This window comes from Daphnia magna, unplaced genomic scaffold (genome assembly GCF_020631705.1).
Source record: "Daphnia magna isolate NIES unplaced genomic scaffold, ASM2063170v1.1 Dm_contigs074, whole genome shotgun sequence".
Classification (NCBI taxonomy): Eukaryota; Metazoa; Arthropoda; class Branchiopoda; order Diplostraca; family Daphniidae; genus Daphnia; species Daphnia magna.
The window spans coordinates 171,587-180,393 of NW_025533120.1; the positions used below are offsets into that span (position 1 = coordinate 171,587).

General features: G+C 46.7%; 1 long non-coding RNA gene across 1 annotated transcript; it reads left to right on the forward strand.

Moving 5' to 3' along the window:
• Positions 1-4,073: 4,073 nt before the first annotated feature.
• LOC123477494 lies at positions 4,074-5,026 on the forward strand. Its single transcript, XR_006652631.1, has 2 exons — positions 4,074-4,553; positions 4,617-5,026. It is a non-coding gene; the product is annotated as an uncharacterized LOC123477494 (long non-coding RNA).
• Positions 5,027-8,807: the final 3,781 nt, after the last annotated feature.

The following is an 8,807-nucleotide window of genomic DNA, read 5'->3' on the forward strand; positions in this document are numbered from 1 at the left end:
CATACCCTTAGTAGGAGGCCGTCATCAACGACCTTGGTCTGGAACAGCAGACCATCCTTAAGGCGATACTGGCTGTATTTCCTTCCTTTCTCCAGCCCCGCGAAGACTTGGTCCCACTCCACTTGCTGCGCCTGCTGAAACTCACTCTTACTTTCAGTGTCAATACTGAAGGCAGCTAGAGTACAATACAGCTGTTCGTCGAGCTCCTGCGGTGCGTCGACCGGATAGCGGGAAAACACATCTGCCTCCGTATGTAGTCTTCCATTGCGGTGTATGATCCGTAGTAGAAATTCCTGAAGCTGTAGGCTCCAGCGAGCTAAACGTCCGGCTAGATCCTTCTGGGTGAGTAGCCAACACAGAGCGTGGTGATCGGTCACCACCAAAGTATCCATTCCCCATATGTAACTCCGAAATTTCTTGACGGCAAAAACCAAAGCGAGACACTCTTTCTCCGTTATCGAGTAATTCGACTCACTTGGAGACAAGAGGCGACTCGCGTAGGCCAGGGGCCTCTCAATGTTATTTACGCGTTGTAGTAACACCGCTCCCAAACCGTAGTCACAGGCGTCAGGGTGTATCTCGAACGGCCTTGTAAAATCGGGATAGGCCAAAGTGGCCGCACTCACTAGAGCCTGCTTCATCAGCTCAAAGCTGACTTCTTGCGACTCTTCCCACACGAAGCAACCATCCTTTTTAAACATGTCCGTCAGGGTTTTGGCTGTGTGTGCAAACTGAGGAATGAACCGGCGATAATACGAGCAAAGACCAACAAAACTACGTACGCACTTCAACTGTTCACTCGGCTTACATAGGGTGGACGGAGAAGGAAAGTTTTCAACCGCATTAATTTTTTCTGGGTCAGGCCTAACTCCATCCCACTAAAGACGTTGCCCAAAGCCTTGACTTCGCTGGCCCCAAACTGACACTTCACCAACTTAATTTTCAACCCGGCCTTCCGCAGGGCGGTCAACACTTGTCGCACCAAGTGTTCCTCCGCATCAGCCACGTAGATGCTGATGTCGTCCAGGTAAACGAGGCAAATCGTCCATCTCAGCCCGCTTAAAACCAAATCCAACATGCGTTAGAACGTCCCCGGTGCGAAGGCCAACCCGAAGGGCATAACCAGAAACTGATAAAGCCCGTCGGGGGTGACAACCGCCGTCTTGTTTTTATCCTCTTCGTTTAGTGTCACTTGCCAGTCCCCACTCTCCAGATCTTGCGTCGAGAAGATGCTAGCGTTCCCCATCCGAGACAACGTCTCTTCGATCCTCGGCAAAGGGTAAGCATCCTTTACGGATATGGCGTTGAAGCGGCTATAGTCGACACAAAAACGCCAACTTTCATCCTTTTTCTTCACTAAGACCACAGGTGATGCCCACGGGCTTGTTGAACGTTCAATTACACTTCCGCTCAGCATTTCGTCCACTTGTTTCTGCACAATAGACCTCTCTTTCCAAGCACTCTTGTAGGGAGACTGTTGTACCGGCGTGGCTGTACCAGTATTTATACGATGCCTTAATCTTGCACACCCCCAGTTCTCCCTCCTTCAAAGCAAAACTAGTGTCAAATTCCTCAAGTAGCTCAACCATCTTCTCCACATAAGCAGGGGGAAGCGTCGATGCTACTTGAGCCCGAAAAGCTTGACGAGGAATAGAGGTCACTCTCGGCGTAGAATCTGAGTCCCTTATTGACTCAGCTGAGTCCTCCCCAACATCGTCGCCCAGTGAATCTGGCGTTTCCCCTTCATCCACTTCGACAATGGAGGGTTCCACAGCCTCCATCTGTCCCAAGACGGCCCCCTCCCTTAGGTAGGCGCGCCGATTGGTTAAGTTAACCATCAACACTTGTCCTAACGGTTGATCCGAAGACCCCAGCACTTTATCCGCCGTCAGCCCCTTGGCTCGAGCCAGATGTTCCGAAGGTTCAATCATCCACGTTGCTTCATTGAGAGTCATGGCTTCTATCTCCACCGGAACAATGGCTCTGGGCGGAAGCATTCTAGCCGTCTTCGTGACCAATCTAGGTGCTTTCACGGCCTCCAGTTCTTCGATTACGTTCACCGGTAACTCTCCGAGCAATAATTTAGCGCCATTTGGGACGTAATTTATTGGGAGCCGCTTGAACTGGCTCAAAAGTCATTGCCCAGCAGTAACTCGATCCCTCTCATTTCCAATAGAATTACTTTTCCACTGGCCTCCATTCCTCTATGCTCGATTTCTAGCTCGAGGGCTCCTAGCGGGGAAGCTCTCTGGCCGTTTACCATGACTACAGACGGTCCTTCCTATCTCATACGACGAGCTCCTAGTTTCTCTTGCAAGCTCGGAGACGCCACCGACATCACCGCTCCGGTGTCAATCACGGGCTTGATCCTTATTCCTCGGCACACTAACTCTTCGGTTATCAGGCAGGAAGATTCAATAAGCAGTGCGGCCGCCTCTCCTGAGTCGTCTTCGTCGGCCGACCCCATGCCCACGGTATTCCGGTCATCTTCTTCGGAGTCCCGTCGCCTAGCCTGCCAGGTCTTTCCATCTTCCTTGCGCCGATCGTTTCTCCATCTGTTCTCTCCCTCGTCTCGACGATCACTCCGCTGACCGCCCTTCCCATCTTCTTTCGGGGCCGTACTTTTCTGGTCTTGGCCCTTCTCCGCCCTACAGAAACGAGCAATGTGCCCCGCTTTGGCACAATTCTGACAGATAGGCTTCCCATCCAAAGTCAGAGATGCGAACGACACATTATTTTGAGGTCGTTCCAAGTTTCCCCGTCCACCCTCCGGCCTGGGAGATTTTGACACGCCTTTTAACTTGGCGGGCTCAGCTTTAAATTCCAGCAACAGGTCTCTCAATTCGGTCCCAGCTTCCTCCTTTGGAGGAGGTAACCCCTTCATTGGTCCCAACACGCTCACAGCCCATTTGGGTCGAATAGCTAACTCCGACGCTTCCGTGTGCAGCTGCACCACAGTCAAGAATTCCGCTGTAGTTCTCGGGCTAGTCATCCATATCTTCTCGACAAGGGTAGGCTTCAAACCACGAAACAAATAGTCCACTTTTGCCTCTTCCAACATCCCTGGGTCTACCCTCCGACACAAATCGATGACGTCGTAGATGTATTCCACCCCTGATTCGTCTATCCCCTGCTTCCGCTGTCGTAACTTTGCCTCTTGATAGCGGCCATAATGTTGCGGCTGAAAGGCGCGAAGAAATCTCGTTCGTAGTCCATCCACCCCAGGCACAGCCACCATCCCCGGTGCTGCTGCCACTGCCGGTGTATCCCGCCACACCGCCGGCGCTCCCGAGCAGAGAAACCATTTCCTAGCTTCCCCATTCAGCTGCATCCCAAAATTCTCGGCCATTTCAGCTGCTCCCCAGCGGTTATAGAGAGCCGTACTCTTATAACGCTCTAGCCAATCCTCTGCATCCTCATTCTTCCTCCCGTAGAAGATCGGAGGAGTCCGGTACTTCAATTGGGGGGCAGGTGGTCGTTGGGCCATGACTACTGGTGACGCGGCCAGAGAACCCGCTGAACTGCCTGACGACTCACGCGCAAGCTCCTCTTCGTCTACCGAATCTGCAAGTGATGAATCTGTCGAGGATATGGGTCGGCTTCTCCAACCGTGCCAATCCGAGCCCTCCTGACTGGTGCCCTCTTCCGGCTCGGAATTCACTCTGAGCCCTACCGCGTCCTTTCGTAGGTCGCCGGAATACCACTGAAGTGACTCCGTGTAGTAGGCCCCTTCTATCCCCGCTTCCACCAAGTTGCCTACTCTCGGCCCTACTACCTAGCAGGGGTGGATAGGTAGTGGATCGCTCTCTTGCGCCCGCCTCTTCTCCCGAGTCGTCTGGATCCACAACCGTCCGTTCCCCTAGACCGCTGTCTCTCGGCCTCCGCTGTTGCAAGAACCTCCGATAATTGCACCCCCGATTCGCCCTCTCTCCAGAACTCCCGACCGGATTCCCTGATTCAGCTCCGTGGCTCGTGGCGGGGTGACTTATCGCTAGAGAGGTTTGCGTCCCAGTACTAACACAAACTTTGGTCGTAACCTCCGGTTAAACTTCCGTTACGTTGGGCCCCCTACGTTCCATTACTTCGCCGTTGGGTGACGCTTCAATCACCCTTAACCGTTTACTTTGCCGCAGTGGACCAGTACTCATCTACACCCGATCATTCAGGATCGACGAACGGGTTAAAATAGGTCTACTGGGGGAGTAGACCTATTATAACCCGCATAAAACAAGACAAGATCCGCTCTCTTACTTGAGTTGTGGACGTTCAAACGAATAAGAAGCTCGGCCAGGCCTGTGGTCCTATACCCAAGCAATTTAAGGTACCAATACTCGCTGGTCACACCTTCCAAGCACCTCTCAACAGCACCTGCCTCTTAATTTCTTACTCTCTCACTTCGTCCCCTAACAACTCAGAATCAAGCCCAATGATCTTACCTTATTTTACCAGGAAGGTCTACCCTGCATCTCCACCATGTAACGAGTTATCGCCGATGGGTTTGGAGAATCAATATCGGTGTATTCAATCTTTTCAACACTCAAGCACTACACAAAGTAAACATAACTGTTCTATCTAACTACTGGCCACGATGGTCTACACTACAGTCCCATTTATAGTCTTTCAGACGTGGGAAAGAGTCAGTCGGCGAATCCGATGCATCAGCAATCGGATGACACTCGAATGACACTTCCGTCGGTCGTTTGTCTATCCGTTACAGCTATAACGGATGGCGAGAGTTCTCTTACAATGATGCGTGAACGTTACAATATTATTCATAAAAGTACATGGCGATGAAAATCCAATGGCTTGTTTTACTTTCTGCTTCACGGTTTCATTGATCAAGGAAGTTGCTACTTTCATGACATATTGCACATTAACTCGAGTTAGTTTTTGTTCGTTAGCATGTTTAGAACAAAATCTGCACCAAGGTATTGTAAATCAACATCTGGTTTTGCTAATTCAACATGTGTAGAAGCCCGTTCACAGTCTTAAAACTTCTGCTTAATAAACGGTTAACTTAACTTAACTTACACTAACTTACCAATTTCAATAGCTGAGTTGTTACAAATATCTGTTGCTGTCAACGTTTCAGTGACTTTGAATTGTTCAATCACAGGCACATAAAAAAACTGGGGTGGAATGTTTGTAAATGACGATACAATCCACCGAACAATTTGAAGTTGGTCAAGTGAAGACATTCATTGCTAAATAAACAAGAACTTGTGAAGTTTTCATCTTGTCTGTGGCATAACAGTGTATTCACATTGAATACAAGTATATTCCATGCAGTTTACATATAGAAGTAAAAACTCATGGTATAACAGTGTATTCACATTGAATAGAAGTATATTTGATGCTGTTTACATATAGAAGTAAAAACTCATGGTATAACAGTGTATTCACATTGAATACAAGTATATTTGAGGCTGTTTACATATAGAAATTAAAACTCGTGGTTAACGGTGTATTCACATTGAATACAAGTATATTTGATGCTGTTTACATATAGAAGTAAAAACTCATGGTATAACAGTGTATTCACATTGAATACAAGTATATTTGATGCTGTTTACACATACAAGTACAAATTCATGGTATAACAGTGTATTAACATTGAATAAAGTATATTTGATGCAGTATACACATAGAAGTAAAAACTCAGGGTATAACAGTGTATTCACATTAAATACAAGTATATTTCATGCAGTTTACATATAGAAGTAAAAACTCATGGTATAACAGTGTATTCATATTGAATTCAGGTATATTTCATGCAGTTTACATATACAATTAAAACTCATGGTATAACAGTGTATTCACATTAAATACAAGTATATTTGAGGCTGTTTACATATAGAAATAAAAACTCATGGTATAACAGTGTATTCACATTTAATACAAACATATTTCATGCTATTTACAAATAGAAGTAAAAACTGATGGTATAACAGTGTATTCACATTGAATACAAGTATATTTGTGCTGTTTACATATATAAGTAAAAACTCATGGTATAACAGTGTATTCACATTGAATACAAGTATATTTGATGCTGTTTACATATAGAAGTAAAAACTCATGGTATAACAGTGTATTCAAATTGAATACAAGTATATTTGATGCTGTTTACATATAGAAGTAAGAACTCATGGTATAACAGTGTATTCACATTGAATTAAAGTATATTTGATGCTGTTTACATATAGAAGTAAAAACTCATGGTATAACAGTGTATTCACATTGAATACAAGTATATTTGATGCAGAATACATATAGAAGTAAAAACTCATGGTATAACAGTGTATTCACATTGAATACAAGTATATTTGATGCAGTATACATATAGAATTAAAAACTCATGGTATAACAATGTATTCACATTGAATACAAGTATATTTGATGCTGTTTACATCTCCTACCTTTATAAAAACCCAAGGGTACTTTATGGGCGGAGTTTGTGTGTGTATCTGTTTGTTTGTCCGAGAAAAAAGCGGCGTGCGCACGCTGCCATTGGTTGGACGGCGTCACGTGCTTTTTTTCTACCTGCGAAAAGGTTCAAACTGCCGCCAGCTAGGCTTAACTTTTCCTTTTACTTTGCCGTCCCTTTTGCCATTGGTCCAACTGCCGTCACGTGTCTTTTTTTCTACCTGCGAAAAGGTTCGACTACCTGAAAAGGGTTCGACCTGCCACCAGCTAGGCTTAACCTTTTCCTTTCGCTTTTACATCCCTTTTACCATTGGTCCAACTGCCGTCACGTGCTTTTTTTATACCTGCGAAAAGGTTCGACTACCTGAAAAGGGTTCGACCTGCCGCCAGCTATGCTAAACCTTTTCCCTCTTTCCGCTTTTCTACACTGTAGCTATTCCCCACACCGCACCCCGCATTTTATCTACCCCGACTCCACCATAATGCCCGACGTCAACCATATGCCCAGCACACAGCCTTCACGTCAACGGTAATAACATTATATACACGCTGAATAACCAATTCCACCACCAATTAACAATTATTTTCCAACAGGTCCGTTGGTAAAGTTCTATTTTGAAAAAACTGCAGCCCCAAAACAACCAACAATTCATTGTTTTCATTGCCTGTCTTTGTCATTGTCTGTGTTTCATAACTACCTCAAGAGACCGTTCCATTTGACAGCCCTGAAACAACCACCAATTCACTGTTTAGGTTGACAGCTCCATTTGCTGTGTCCCAAACTCCACCTCATGAGACCGTTCCCTTTTGCATCCTCTACCAAGCCCCAATTCTTTGTGTTTTCATCAGCCCCATGGACTGCATTCCAACACCCTTTAGACAACGTTCCCTTTCACATTCTTCAAACAAGCCCCATTTCATTGTGTTTTCACCAGCTGTGTTGACTACGTTCCAACACTTTTCAGAGACCGTTCACTTTTGCATCCCCCCAAACAAGCCCCAATTCATTGTTTTCACCAGGTCTATTGATTGCATTCCAACACTTTTTAGAGACCGTTCCATTTTGCATCCCTCAAGCAAGCTCCAATTTACTGTGTCTTCACCAGCTCCATTGACTTGAATTCACCACACTTCAGAGAACGTTCTCTATTGCAACCCTCAAACAGGCCCCAATTCCTGGTTTTTCAACAGCTCAGTTGACTGCATTCCATCAACTTTCAGAAACAGTTCCACTTTGCATCCTTTAAACAAACACCAATTGATTTTGCTTCCACCAGCTCCGTTGACTGCATTCCATTGTTTTTCAGAGACCGTTCCCTTTTGCATCCTCTACCAAGCCCCAATTCATTGTGTTTCCATCAGCCCCATGGACTGCATTCCAACACCCTTTAGACAACGTTCCCTTTGTAGGATATTGTTCAGCCCGTGTCTGAACTTACCTTAGTAAAGAGAAAAATGTGACGACGAAATAAAGAACACACGGGAGCACTGGTTGCTGTCTTGACGGTGTGAGGTATATTCTGTAACTGATTGCCCCTTGCCCTGTACATTTTCCGGCCGGTAGGCCGAGGGGCGGGGCTACACAAAAATAAATTGTAACATGGTGGCCTCCTAGCGAGGGCCACCCAAATCATATTCAATAAAACGTAATGGAACTCGCGTCCGTCTTCCAGCTCGTGTTGTCGGATGTTGGGAACGAGATATATTCCCAACACACTCCCCACCAGAGCCCGTGGTCCACGGCTCTCCCTGCTCGACTGGATCTGCGGCGGCCACGGGTGGAGTTGCTTCTTCTGGTTCCAATTCCAGCTCTGGCGTAGGTGGAATTTCGACGTCGTCCGGCTGATCCTCACGTAGCTCTAAGGGGTGTAACGATTGAATGGCACGGTTGATAAGGTTCCCGTTCGGCGTTTTGACCATAACCGAACGGATCAACCCGTCTCTGCTAGTGATTAGCTCCTTCACTACTCCTATCGTCCACATAAGGCGCTTGGTGTTGTCATCGTGAATGATGACAACTTCTCCTACCCGGATCTTGCGGCCGGGTCCCCCTTTACAGTGGAACTTGTCGATTTGGAGAAGGTAATCCGTCACAAATCGTTCGCAGATATCGCTGACATACTCCCTACGTTGACGATCCATTTCCAGCAGTTTCAAATTGGTTGCGTCGGGAGCCATGAGGTTTTCGGCTGGCTCCGGCGGAGTGCAGTTCGAACGCCTATTGTTGAGAAACTGGTTCGGGGTGATGGGGAGCGGGTCGTCGCTCCCTTCTGCCACGTAGGTGAGTGGCCGTGCATTCACCACGCTCTCGGTTTCGATGAGACTAACCTCTAGCTCGTCGTATTCCAGACATGCACGACCATTGGAGCGCCTCAACAAAT